This window comes from Blennius ocellaris (genome assembly GCF_963422515.1).
Source record: "Blennius ocellaris genome assembly, chromosome: 10".
In the NCBI taxonomy this organism is placed as follows: domain Eukaryota; kingdom Metazoa; phylum Chordata; class Actinopteri; order Blenniiformes; family Blenniidae; genus Blennius; species Blennius ocellaris.
Window position 1 is genome coordinate 6,262,636 of NC_137659.1, and position 14,742 is coordinate 6,277,377.

The window sequence follows — 14,742 nt, forward strand, 5'->3', positions numbered from 1 at the left end:
AGAGATAAAGAGAGGCGAAAAGGTGCATGAGACATGTTTAAACAGTCACGCCTTCAATCACGTTAACCATCTTCTCACTCTGTCACATTAAAGCGGCAGGAGAGCAACGGCAAACTTGTTATCTTGTTCTAACATTACATCTCTGTGACCTCTCTATAAATCGTCCTCTCTCAACCTGGAGAGTTTTTGTTTGTTTGTTTTATAATTCTACCAGTGGTTTACTTTCTCTGACTCGGCTGTCAGCTCATTTTCACTCTGATCTGTGAGCCTGACATCACTCATTGACACACGAGTATGCGTTGTGTGTTTAAAGTTGTATTGCTGCAGCCCCGAGGACAAAAATAAAAAAGCTTCTCATTTGTGCTGATGATCTCTTGTAACCTGTAGCTTCATAAAACCGCCTGAAATGTACACATCATGTCCGGAACATCTGAGGTGAATGAGAGCTTCTTGTCTTGATTTCTGAAGAGAAAATCAGGGGGGAAAAAAAAACCTTTAAGGAGGGGGAAATACATTCCTTCGTTTTACTGGAGCTTCTTAACCACACCTATTTGCATTGGTATGTATAATGAGACCTCACTGATCGCGTGGGCTCGTACATCCCTTTATTGCAGTCAGCTCCTCCCTTTCAGCAGATACAGTAGTGAGACTCCGTTTGGAGGACTTAGACCGGGTGTTTTCCTCTTCTTTATCATCAAGCCGCGGGTATTCGAGAAGCTTTACGAGCTCACGTCTTTGTATTTTTCATATCATGTCACCGGTGAGCAAAACATTTCCCCAGAGCCGGAAATGGTACACTGGCAATGACTAACAGCAAATCCAGACCAGCTTCGCAAAGTGTTTTGCCAGACTGGACTCTGCAGCACACACATGCAGGCAGGCTGCGGGATGCTTCAGCAATGTCACATTTCCTTATCTGCTTTATTAGAGAAACAAAAACTAGTAAATGAATATTTCTGGGTAAATGTTCACAGCTCATGCGGGGCTCCTGTAGATCACATTAAAGGTGACAGCATGTGAAAAATAGCCAGAAAAGTAGGAACCTTTTTTGTTTTGTTTTGTTTTAATCAACTGCTTTGATCAACTATAGGAAACTTTATACTTCATCGGAAGGTTTTTGGACGCCACAAAAGGGGAAAAATACAAAAAAGCAGCACGCATGAGTTATATAAACAGGTATAACTAGTCATGTCAACGTTTGACTCATCATTCATAATTCCATATGGGTTTGACGTGGTGAGTAGTCCCTGCACAATGAAGGGGTAGAGTCTGAAAGTCAAACATTTCAGCTAACAACCTCATTTGACACACGCTCAGGGTAAAATCAGACGTGGAACTGTGGCAATGACTCTCTGTCTGCCTATACAGAGTGTCTGATGTTTGTTTCTGACTGTTGTATTTAATCACCAGGCATGATATAGAAGCCTCAGTGGAAACTTTCATTTTGTTTCTGTTGGTTCAACACCAACTCTGAACACCGGCAATCTCATCGCTCCGGCTTTGAATATGATGGATTCTTCATTTTAAAAGGGCGAGTTTGTTATAATCGCAGTTTGGGATGAGGTCGATGTTTTCTTTCGCTATTAATAGGTCAGTTTGGGACAATTACTCATCTTTGGACCTGAGAGTCTTGCCCAGCCGCAATAAATCAGTGTCCTCTGCGTGTGAGCTCTGCGGCTCTTCTTGATAAAACAATTACCTTGAAGGGTACAGATGAGGCTCGCAGTGTCTCAGTTGCTGACACCGGACGGAGCTCGGTCATCAAACACCATTCTCACATCCCTGAAGACGTTTTGATTGTCATAATTGGTCCACTCAGAAACACATTAGTCACATCTGCAGTCGATCGGTGCCAATAAAAGTGCCAGGGAGCATTTTGCAGCTTGTTCAAATGGACATGGATGATTAATCAGAGCAGACATTTAATATGTAGCGATGGCATCTGCAGCGCAGGACATAAATAAATAGATAGCGATAGGGTAAAGAGGCACCAGTGTTTTCTTAGCAGGCAGTGGTAAAAGGTATGAATAGGTGGTCATCTTCCCGACAGGACAAATGCTGCTGTCTTCCTACAAACAGAGAGGAGCAACAACGCAGAGGATATAGCAAAAAAACCCCGGAGGACTCTGCAGCAGAAGGAAAAGCCATCCTCAAACGCAGACATAAAAGTGCAGATGAGTTGCAAAGACAACTCAACCAGCTCCCACACATCCGCAACATGCCTGCTACTCGCAAAGCGCCACGCCACTGATGTGCTTTGTGTGGACATGGAGGCTGCTCAAATGTGTGTGAGGCCCAAAACAAATGAGGGAAATCATCTATTCACGGGGAGAGAAAGAGGCGGCTGGCACCGGGAGCCTTCATTAGTATTTTGTGTGTAGACAGACAGCAGGAGTGACTACATGGTATGTGAGGAGCCGCACACCTGATGTGAGCTGTCAGCCATATGTCACCTGAACAACTGCCAACAGAGAGCGAAAACACTGCCACGACATCATTAACATGTTCGAGGCAAGCCATGAAAGTGAAGTGGTTGGCCGAGGAATTCCCGAGTCTGTCAAAGCCATTCCTGAGACATTATGCATTCTCCAACGCGTGCAGTCAGAGCCCGACCCTCGACCATCAACCAAGCTCTTGTTGTGACTCAAAGATGGCATTATTTCAAAGGACACAATAAAATTGATGTTTCCGAGGAATAATTGGGTCAGTGGCCATGCTGCCCCTGCTAAGCTGGCGGTAATGTAATTACAGCAGCATGGCACTCGAGTCCTTCTCTCCCTCGAGTGCCAGAAGGAGACGCTCAGCAGAATGACACAGCCTATGGAAGATGAACTAGGGATCTGTCAAAGTAGGGGATGAGGGGGCGTCTGTGGTTAACGCTTGTGAACCAAGCCGTGCAGACAGGGGGGCTTTCTTGTTGGCGTTCCTTGGATCGTGACCAGCATGACATGATCACAGCCAGAAGAGATCACAGAAATGAATGAAGAGCGTCTTTGTGCTGGAAAAAGCGGAAACCAACTTTCATGTCTGGCCCGTCTGTTGCATTTGTTTCTATATATTCTCCTAAATACAGCCCGCTCTGTCTCGCTCACTGTGACTCACACATACCATAAACACGCACGTTCTGTGTGACACATGCGCGGTTTGACTTTTCAGCCAAAATCTTGTGCAGAAATTGTGACAATGTCCAATCTTCCACTGTTGGCCAAGCACTAACTTCACCTCCAGGGTGTACACATGCAGCATCACATAACAGCAGATAATCCAGCTTACATAATACTGCTGCTGCTTCTTGATTTCTAGAAATGTCCACAGGTCTGCACACACTGAGGCTTCTACCTGCATAATATTATTAAGCGGGCTTGTGCTTTTCAGCTCTGCTCCACCCATGTGACCTGCTGCCTCTGCCGCTCTCTGAACACACCCCAGAAATACCTGCACGGGAAAGATAACAGAGGCATAACAAACAGTGGGAATAGCACCTACTGTGTTGTTGCAAGGAAACAACGTGCTTTATGGAGTCCTAGAAAGGCCTTGGGTTGTCTTTTCCCTCTTAAGTGAGCATCAGGAGGCCTGGGGACAGCTAGAGAGTGCTTGGGGAGGTAATAGGGACATATTCCAAAGATCAGGGCGGGATTAGCACTAATGCCTGCCGGCTTTATCTGCAGTCACGTGGGTTAACACCTGGTTGCAGTGTTGGTGGCAGAGCCCAGGCCTTGCCGTATGTGTGTGTGTGTGTGTGTCTGCGTTAATCCATCAGACACCTCTAACTCGGAGGATAGACCAGCATGCAGGCCCCACCGAGAGAGAGAGCACCCGAGCACCTTCCTCTTAAGGTTGCCGTGCTCTTTTTAATGTGGCAGATGATGGTGGCAAAAACGTGGCGACTCAGATCAGGGTTGGCCAAAAGGCTGTGAAATAAAGGAGATGTTCTGTGCCAGGGATTGGCTGCTCTAAATCTAGCCTCAGTTCTAATGCAACTAAGAAAAAAGGCTTACGTTAGACTGTACTGCGATTCTTTTTTTGCTGAGTGCCCGCATCGGCTGGCTCGAGCTTTGTCAGTCACAAACTGTCTCGTAATTAAAACAAGCCTGTTCCCTGTTAGCGCGAAAGCTGCAAAAATGGCAGTGCCACAAGTGATTATTTTTAACACACACAAATTGTAAAACATGATGTAAATATCCCTTTAATCTACTGGAAGTAGGTAAGTGGCTTAAAAAGATTCAATTTTATTTTGGAAAGCCCCCTATCATGTACCATGGATTAATACAGATTAATCCAGTGACCCAACAGCCTTGCACGACATTGCACAGATTGAACCTGTTGCTTTTCACGCGGGGCATTAATGATCCACGCAGAGATGCACATTCGACACCTGTCCCAATTCATCTGGCCTTTGATGCAATGCATAGTGGCAGCATGACGTTTACATTTCTCAACTGAAAAAGACAAGTCACCTGAGACCTGGCAGGTCGACAAAACCTGGATTTTTGTGCGAGGGATAGGTTGATGTTTTCTCTGCTACTTTCTAAAGAAGAGTTGATGAGCTGCTATTCTGGCTGCTAATCTGTCTATGCCAGATCCTCTTTTAGCACAACAGCATTGCGCCTAAACCCACGTTAAACATGTTGATGTTGCTGCTACAAAAGGTTGACGGCCATCTGGCACGCGCTCAACCCCACTTTCAAATATGACCCAGGCGAGCAAGCTCGAGCAAGTCCAGACATCTGAAATATTGTGACACTTTACATCAGAATCAATCAGCAATTTCACTAAGCTGTGAACATCTCCATTATTCACTTACGTGCACAATGTACATTTTTGCAAGAAAGAAAAGAAAATGGGTGAAGAGACGATGAGGAGCAGTGTGCCGGTGCAGCCTCTTGCTCAAATTCTTTCACTTATGATCAGATTCTTCACGTTATGGAAATTGAATTTGACTTCAGGCTTAGCCCCGATCCAGCCTCTCGGGGTGCAGCGAGATAATGTATAATCTCTAGATATGATATGGGCTTAGGGCAAATGGGATCATCGCTTCTGCAAACGCTCACGGTGGGAATCATTAAGTTAGCTTCTATCGAAGACACTCTGTTGTGCCGTGATTACGCAATTCCTAATTAAATGCTTTTAAAAAGTGCAACTCAGCGGGAAAGCAAACCTCAAAAAAGGACAAATCAATAGGAAATGAATTTGATGAATTCATTGTGTTGTAGGATTTAGTGGATCAACCTTTGTTAAAGGGAAACCAAAGAGAGTTTGGAGAGCAAATTGCACATGAAAATATGGAAACCCACCATATTGGAGGAGTGACAGAGAAAGAAAATAAACTGGTCTGTGCAGTGAAACGTCATTCATATACTGCACAGAGATGATAACGATTTCCATTTCTCCTCCTAAGCTTCATGGCATGCTTCTCACCATCACTGGCAGCCGCTCTGCAAACATTTCGTGACAGGCCCCAAAAGCATTATTGCCATGCAGTTCCTGCGAGGGCCGCTTGTTGATAGAGATAATCCAACGTGTGTTTTCTGCCACTCAGGCACTTGGTGAGGCATCTCTTGTCAGCGGCACCTAACACCTTCCACATAAGCCGCCGGCTTAAACTAACAAAAGAAGATGTGGTGTCCTTACCGTTCGGCCGGCTAATCCAGACTTAGCTGCGTGGCGTCGTCTTCAGCTGACCTCCACAGGCAAGTGCTGGCTGGGTAAGTCCATCATCATCACAGGCGAGGAGTGAGGGCAGGACTCCTGCTTTTTGCCCTGAAAATCATCCCAGCTCCCTGTGCCTGCAAGTAAGGGAGGTGTCCGGACTTGATTCAGGTCCAGGGTGTCTTTTATTCTTCTATCATATTTGCACTTCCATAAAACTTGCAAAGCTTCCAAAGATGAATATCAACATTCCTCTGAACGTGAGCGTGCACTTCATGGCACTCAGGCTGATCCATTCAAGAAGAGGAGCCCTGGGTGTTTGGAGAAGCCCCCTGGGTTGGGATTGGGTTCAGAAAACTCCTATTATGACACATCTACAGGCTGAACGTCTGGTCCTCTCTTGCACAACCTTCAACCTAAAACAGGACAACAGGGCAGAATCAATATTGGCAGACAGCAGGTCTGACAGATGTCCTGACATTTACCCAATCCACAAACTCACTTCTCCTCAAAACATTTAAAGTTCAAGTGCTCACGCTGAAGGAGGGATCATGCACGTCTCCTTACCCTCTTTCCAGCAGCAGGTCTTCTCCTCGAGTCCTGTGAGAGGAGCTCTGCGGGTCGAGAAGATGAGTTAGGGTGAGGAGGGAGAGTGTGGTTACCGTAAGTGGAGCACAGAGCTTCTCTGATGCCTCTGACTGCCTCCCCCCCTCAACTGTTGCTCCTCCTCCTCCATAGTTGTGCTTGTGGGCCGAGTCGGATTACTCCTGACATGATAATCTCCCTGGCTCTAACTCCAGGAGCACTAAAGGATGCTTTGGCCCCAGCAGGGGCTTACATTCACCTTCTGCCGCAGGAGAGTCTGCCATCTTAAGCAGGCAATTGGTAAAAGCCTCAATTGGGCAGATCAGAGCAGTTATTAGAGTGGCCTGCTAAGGCAAGTGTCTTTCAATCTTTTAGGGGGAATTACGACAGTTTACAAATGGTTTAAAAGCAGCTAAGACTACATTAACCCCATTTAAATAGCATTATCAGGTTTTTCATGATGATTCAATCTACAGTTGGCCCGGAGATAAAAACCAAGGGTGTTGTTGTTAAGGATTTCACATTCATGTCTCCTTCAATACAAACTAGTAATTCAGCCCTTGAGCCTCATGTGGCAAACGAGGAGCAGATGGTTGCGCTTTTGGACGGTATCAAGCTCTCCAGACTGCAATCTAAATAAATACCCCATCGACGGAGGAAATGCGTCAGGTGTGTGGGGTCAGCGATATATAAACAAAGGCCAACTAGTTTGAGTCGAGTGGAGTGATGCATGAGGGAGGGATTGGGGAGATAAACAGAGCCTCACAGGTGCCGTCTGGAAGCGTAAACCATTCAAATAAATCTACAGGTACAGATTTGGATCCAAATAGCAGCGACACCTCGGAATTGCGTCTGTGTAGCCAGAGATGGCGACACAAAAGCAGCACTCTCCGTGCTGGAGCAATAAAGTCCACGTCACAACAGGAAGCAAATTATTTGCTAACAAATATCCCATTCTAACAACGTGACTCATTCTCATATCTTCGGGCCAATTTATACACAAATCACGCTTTGCAAAGTTCCACAAGTGAGGCGGATGTGTGGCCAAGTGCGAACTTTCGAGGACTTAAAATTCCTGCAAGTGTTGACTGAGAGAAAAAAAAAGAAGAGATAAAAAGAAAAACAAAGACGTGCTCTGTGTCAAACCAGTATATGGATTTTCTTTGGTCGTTATCGCAGCGACACAATAGGGAGATTTCCCTTATAAGTCAAAGCTTTTCACGAATCCCTTGTCAAAATAAAGAATTATAGATTTCCGAAAGGTGAAAAAAAAAAAAGGGCTATCTTAATCTTCCTCACCCTGCTTTTGTAGAGACATTTAGCAGGTGTAAAATTACCTAGACTGGCACCTTGGAATTCTCCAAACACATTGAGTGACATATTTTTCAATTATCAGCTTCCTGAGTCCATGTAAATACTTAATGATTTCCAGTTAGATGGAGATGTCGTGTTTTTCTAGCCTTGAAGAGGAACCATCAACACAGAAACATTTCCTGACGTGGAGGAACATTTCTACTCTATACATATTGTTCGCAGATGTGTAAAGTTTTCTTAGACCAGACTCCACTCTTATAAAAGTTCAACAGCTGCTAATTGCCAAATCAAGGCGGAGACAGCATGAGTTAAACACTCCATGTGTATAAAATGAAAAGTCTCACTCAACAGCGAAGACTACATTAGTCATGAAGAAAGTCTGACAACCAAGAATACACAAGAGGAATGAAACCCAGCGCAGTGTGTTTCCAATTTTAATGCGATAGAATCCTGCAGACATCAGATCGAATCTTTTCCACCGGGCGTGGATGAGTGGAGAAACACATTTTGTTTAGGTTTGGGCCAGATTTTAAGGAAGCCCTCAATCAGTAACACTATAAACACACCATTCCAGTGAGGTGTCATTAGAAAGGCTGGGAAGAAGGCACAAATGTTGCTACTATATGCTCGTCTTGCACAAGATGTGGTTTGATGATTGGACAAGTCGCCTTTCGCCAAATGTCATCTCAGCGAGTGGAAAGCTACTTTCGAGAGAACCAAAATCTAAACAAGTCATTTGTGAAAAAGAAGCACAGAGACAATGTGGGCTTTTTCTGGCTATTTCCTGTTGAAAGACGAGACCTTTTCTTTTTTCCCCCCTCTGAGTAAAGTAGCAAGAAGGTAAATCCATCCTGGCCGAAGAACAAATATACATGCAATTTGCCGTTGTGACCAGACGAGCTGCAGAGGCCACTCATGTTTCAAATGCATGCACGTGCAGATTTTTCCCTCTTTAATCACCTCAATATAGGTTTCTTTCAACTTTCAAATGATATACATTGTCATCTATTTACTGAAATGTCACCAAATGTACCTGCCATGCACCAGGAGAACAGCACAAAGTGCATGCTCTGAACAGACTGGTAAACACAGCTAAATGCTGCCCCCCTCTGACAATGGTTGATGACTGCATACTACCCCGTACACTACTGACTGGCTGTCAGTCGCAAAGAGCAACACACACACACACACACACACACACACACACACACACACACACACACACACACACACACACACACACACACACACACACACACACACACACACACACACACACACACACACGCACACACACATTCATAAGTACAGGCAAGTGAGTTTCACCCATGCACGCTTGAGGAGAAGTGGAGAAAACTCACACATGTTCAGGGAGAACATGCATCTCTTCACAAAAACCCTTAAGAAATAACTTCACCCCCTGGTTACATCAGACCCGAGAGACTGACGCAGCACTCTCTGGAGGGAGGAGGGTACGGTCAGGTGCTCAGCCATCTTGGATTCCATGGCAGTGGATTGAAATTTGCACCTGAGCGCCCGCCGAACTTGGAGGGTTACCGGCTTGATGAATGGAGTTTCCCAATATCAGATGACAGTGATTGGATGACATCTCCAGACTTGCCAATAGTATTTGCTCTAGGTGATGTTTCATTTCCAAACTGGTTGTTGTTTTGGTCTTGTGAGTGTTATTTATTGGTAAACTGTTTTTGTCAGAATCGCAAAGGCACTACACATATACCTATAAGCACGGCTTCCCAACTATCAAACTTGACTACTGCACATAAATATAATCCAAGTTCCATGTGATTTCTGCTTCAGCACTGCAGCTGCTTCGGAAACTCTTCCTCAGGATGCAGAATCCAGACTGACGAGACGCATTCTGAGAGAGTCGTGCGCCCGAGGCCTGGAGCCGCTCCATGTCCTTTCTCAAACCAGGAAAAGCTCCGTGGTGGGGAAACACTGCAGCCATTTGGGGAAGCGGCCGTTTGCGTTCACCTCCAGGAGGTCTGACTTCGCCGCCGCTGCAGCCACAGTCACGTGCCAGTTTGTGGTCAGGTCCTTTATCTGTGACAAACATAAGCAATCTCAGCTTTGTTTGCATGATTCATTCTCACTGGAGGAATGTAGACTCCGCACAGAAGTCTGCTATAAAAGAGAAAGGAATGTTTACCTTTCTCAAGCGGGTCAGGAGCTTGAGGCTGACGGAGCCTTGCTTGTCTTTCAGCGCATGTTTGAGCGGGAACCGTCTTCCGCCAGCTGATTGTCTGAAAACATGTCCTCCAAGAGAGCTTGGATCAAGAACAGCTTGTTTATACATTGGCGATTATCACGGACATCAACTCTACAGCACAAGATTCAGTCCAATGAAACAATCTAAAAGGAGCACCATGCTCAGTGAGATGTACATTTTTAATTTAATTAAATTAATGTATTTATTTTAACACTGTGTTATTTTATATTATTTCCTTACTCAGCTTGTTGAGTCACAATGTCTCTTAAAGATATCAGAATACTAAAGTCCAGTGAAGACAGATACCCAGAAAAGCCAGTAAGGTTGTATGGTTTTACAAATGGATCGAAGGACAAACAACAGAAAGATGCTCTTGGATACGGTTGCTGGGGACACCGTGTTGTTAGGCTGATTGGACACAACCACAATTGCACATGACATAATTCTGCCTCTAACATGAACCCAACAGTCTGCAATTAAGTCAACAATGTAGCATGAGTCATTTTGTAAATGTTACTGTGAGGCTGCACGGTGGTGTAGTGGTTAGCGCTCTTTCCTCACGGTTCGATTCTGGCCTTGGAGGAGTTTCTGTGGAGAGTTTGTATGTTTTCACTGTGCATGTGTGGCTTTTTCTCAGGCTACTCCGGTTTCCTGACGCAGTTCAAAAACCTATTTTCTCTATTGTCTGCAGGGGGGTGAATTAATGTGTGTTTATTTAATTATACTTTGTGATTCATTGTCTTTAACATTTTAAACCTAGAGTTACAATGAAAAGGTGACTCATAACACACTGTATGTGAAATACAGCATCCTGTTTGACAATCTGAAACGATGAGTCCCTGTTCTCTGAGGATGAACTCTTTGGGTTTACACACTGTCTCGGGGCGTTTGTTGGTCTGGTGTCGCTTCAGTTTAAAATTATATTCGCCACCTTTTCACCCTAAAAGATGAATTCAGCTCTAATTTTGTCCATTGCTTCAATGAAGCACTGTGTATAAAATAAATGAAAAATTCAAATAAATGATGTGCATTTAATGTAAATGCTTAAAGTGAGTAGTTTCATGATATAAGTGAAATAAATATTTAATCCACTATTGTCTTGTATGGTTTTCTTGTTCTCATTGCTAAGGCAGTCCGTCTATGAAGAACTGCAACTTCTACCAGTCTGCGTGAAAAGTGCTATAGAAATCAAATGTAATTTCGTTCAAAGAGTGTAAAGTGCTTTGAGGATCCATTAAAAATGTGCAACATAAGTGAAGTCCATCTACCATACAACACATCTTACACCAAGGTAGACGCAAAATATCTCCGGGAACAGAGACAATAAAGCTTTCTGAGCCATTTGTAGTTAATGATAGAAAATGGTACACAGACAATGATGGATATTATTAAAAGCTTTCCAATGCCAGAGCTTTAAAGTTGTTACAGACCATGTGTTGAGATTCAGATGTTCTTACCTTTATGAAATCTTTCAGAATACATAAAATAATTTTTTTTTTTTTATCAATTGTTGAAGGTGCATTAATGATAAATATTGGTCATCTCTAAAATACTCAAATCAATGTTGCAAGAAAAGTAAACAAAATGGACCTCTGCCATCAGCTGGGTATTTTAATTCCATTTTCTTCTTGACAATAACTACAATTGAAGCCAATACTGGAAACCATGATATTTGTGTATTTATTTAGTACTAACTTTTAATGCTGCTTTAAAAATCTATTTTGATATGTGATTTAATTGTCTCATTCATCTATCATTCAACTTAAAATTGGAGCCAATTACAGATGACTATAGTGGAAAATAGACTACACTTGGGACGGGTTTCTCGTCCATCACAAGGAGACACACACACACACACACACACACACACACACACACACACACACACACACACACACACACACACACACACACACACACACACACACACACACACACACACCCTTGAGTGTAGTTTTGACTCAATTATTGTTAAAAGCATGTTTTTGGACTGTGGAAGGAAACTGGAGTACCTGGAGTGGAACAACCAAAAACATCATACCTGCCAATAGCTGCCATTTTGAATGTGACGAAGCCAATAATATAATAACTTGCAAATAGTGTCATAAGACAGTTGAGCCATTATCATAATAACGTTTTGCCAATAATCTAATGAGTTTTTCCATTTATGGGTACAATAAAAAAAATCCTTTGTAAATTCAATCATCAAGCCAGTATTGTAATAATACATAAATGGGACTGCATTTCTTTGCTTTGTTCAGTTTGTTTTGTGCAGTTTGCTTATATTAGGTACTGTATAGTGGATGGAGCATTTGTCATACTCATAGGAGATACATGTATGCAGAATTGATCATTTTCTTACATTATTGGCCTTATTGCTTTTAAAAAATGTCCAACATTATTACATTACTATTGGTTCTTGGTTTCCTCCCCATGTATGTGATGTTATGTGGTGACTATAAATTACCCATAGGTGTGAATGTGAGTGTGTGTTTGTCCTGGTGATGGACTGGAGACCTGTAGAGGTTGTATCCTTAGTTAGCTGGGATTGGCTCCAGTGACCCTGCACAGGATGAAGTGGTATACAAGATGGATGGATGGTGGTGCTTACATCATTGATTGCTACATGGAGAAAATCCATGCAAAGGGAGATGATACAAACTTTGCAAAGAAAGCCTGGACTCCAACATGGAATGTACCACTACACTACACTGCTGTGCAGCTTCTGCAGCTTAATGTGCAGATTTTACTCAATAAGCCGCTAAGTACTCTTTTAAGATTGAAATGAAATCACACATTAACTCAAAAACACCAATACGTAAATGTTATTTCTATTATACATTTAAACTAATTCATCATAAATCCAAAATGTCTTCAGTAACATGATCATAAATGGCAGCTGTTCCTGTGTTACAGAAGATAAAGAAACTTAAGGAAAGGAAAGTTTAAGTGGTCACGAGCTGAATACTAAGCGAGTTCCACTCTGCAAAACAGCAATGTATCAACATTAGTACCAACACGGAGGGAAAGTGAGTTCAACACCGGCGTGAATCTCTGTAAGGCAGTTTAAAAACTAAATGCACATCAAAAGAAAATGATGATAGCGAGCCGCTCCCAAACAAACAATATATAGTGGCATTTAGACATAAAACAGCAACAAAGCCAAGGTTTTAAATCCAGCTTTACATTCTGTTTGTGTTCATTTGTTCTCCGATAATTCATCATCCTCTTCAGCGTGTAATTGCCGCTGCATTGCTGAAAGCCACAACAAACCCACCACTTGAACGAGATGGTTTGTTTCCCTCTTTCAGTCAACATCTTTTCCATATGGTTCAATCATCGCCTGCATGAATAATGGGCTAACTTTTTTGCAGACTTCTCTGCATTTTACTGCGACGACATGACCTCAGCAGGTTTTTCTTTTTTTTGCAGGTTGTGTTTTCCCATGTACACACTGAAAGGACAGGAAATGGTGAAGGCTTACCTTGACCACCCACCCACCCACACACACACACACACACACACACACACACACACACACACACACACACACACACACACACACACACACACACACACAAATCTGTCATCAATCAAAAAATGTGTCGCTCCAACGAGCCAATCAGAAATCAGAGCCTATATAGTGTCATCAGGGGTTTAGCCAATCCCAATCAAGGTAGACCCTCCCTTTGACCCTCCCACAATTAGGCAGCTCTGCTCTGGCACATGGCACCATGAGAGGAAGTACTTCCTCCTCTTCCCAAGATGGGCATGTGTGCCTGGAGCCAGTCCAGCTCACACAGACAGCAGATTCTGAATGCAGCTTCTATGATACAATATTCAAATGGAAGAAAATCAAGGAAAAGCTGGATGTGAAGTAATGAGATTTGAATTCAATGTTTTTGGACCAACGAGACCACGTGAAAGTGTTGAAAATCTGTATATGACCCCTTTAATGTACCGGTACAACATGTCCACATATGAATTCTCACACTCCAATGCAAAGTGTTTATGAAACCAATGGAGATTTTATCACTTTTACAATGCATCCTACATCATTATCCTACCTGTAGTCCTGTCTCTTCCACTGCTACACCAACCATCTCCATGTCCTAATTCACTACATCCACCAATCTCTCTCCAAACCATTTATTTCTCTCCAATAGAGCCACCATCTCTCTTCACGGCCAAACATTCTCACCAGGTTTTATCTCTAAACTTCTGCACTTGTCAGAGCAGGTCACACCACTGTCACATATCAGCCTTGACACTCGTCTCTACCCACTCCACCCACGCCTGCGCTCACCTCTTCACCTCCTTGGTGCACCAATCATTGCCCTGGATGGTTGACACCAGGTACTTGAAGTCCTCTCTATCTCCACCTTCCCTACCTGCGTTCCTCACGTTCAGACACTTGTATTCTACCTTGTCTCCTCTGACCTTCACTCGTCTTCTCTCCAGTGCTGAGCTCCCATCTCTCCTGGTTCTCTTCCACCTGCTCTCTACTCTCGCCACAGATTACGATGTCATCTGCAAACATCGAGGTGCACGGCGCCTCCTGCCTGACCTCCTGCGTCATCCCGTCTGTCACCTCTGCAAACAACAAGGGGCTGGAGGCTGATCCCTGGTGTAAACCTACCAATACTGATAGTGTGTTCATGTACCGCACCACCCGCTTAGACACAAATGTAGAATACTTCACTGCTGAAGAACTAAAACTATTGCTACAAAACAGATCCTAATACAAAAAATGTGTGCAAACTCAACAGCTACTTGGTGTATTAAGTATGAGTAAAATTACATACTTGGGAAAGCACATTTTGATGACAGTATAGTGCAGAAGAAAAACAGTGTCATAATAAACTTTAAATATAAACCTTAAAGTTTTTCTTTGTTGTGGCGTAGTTTACGTGTTGACAATGCCTATAGTTTTGCAAAAATCAAACAGTTACTACCAAAAATTA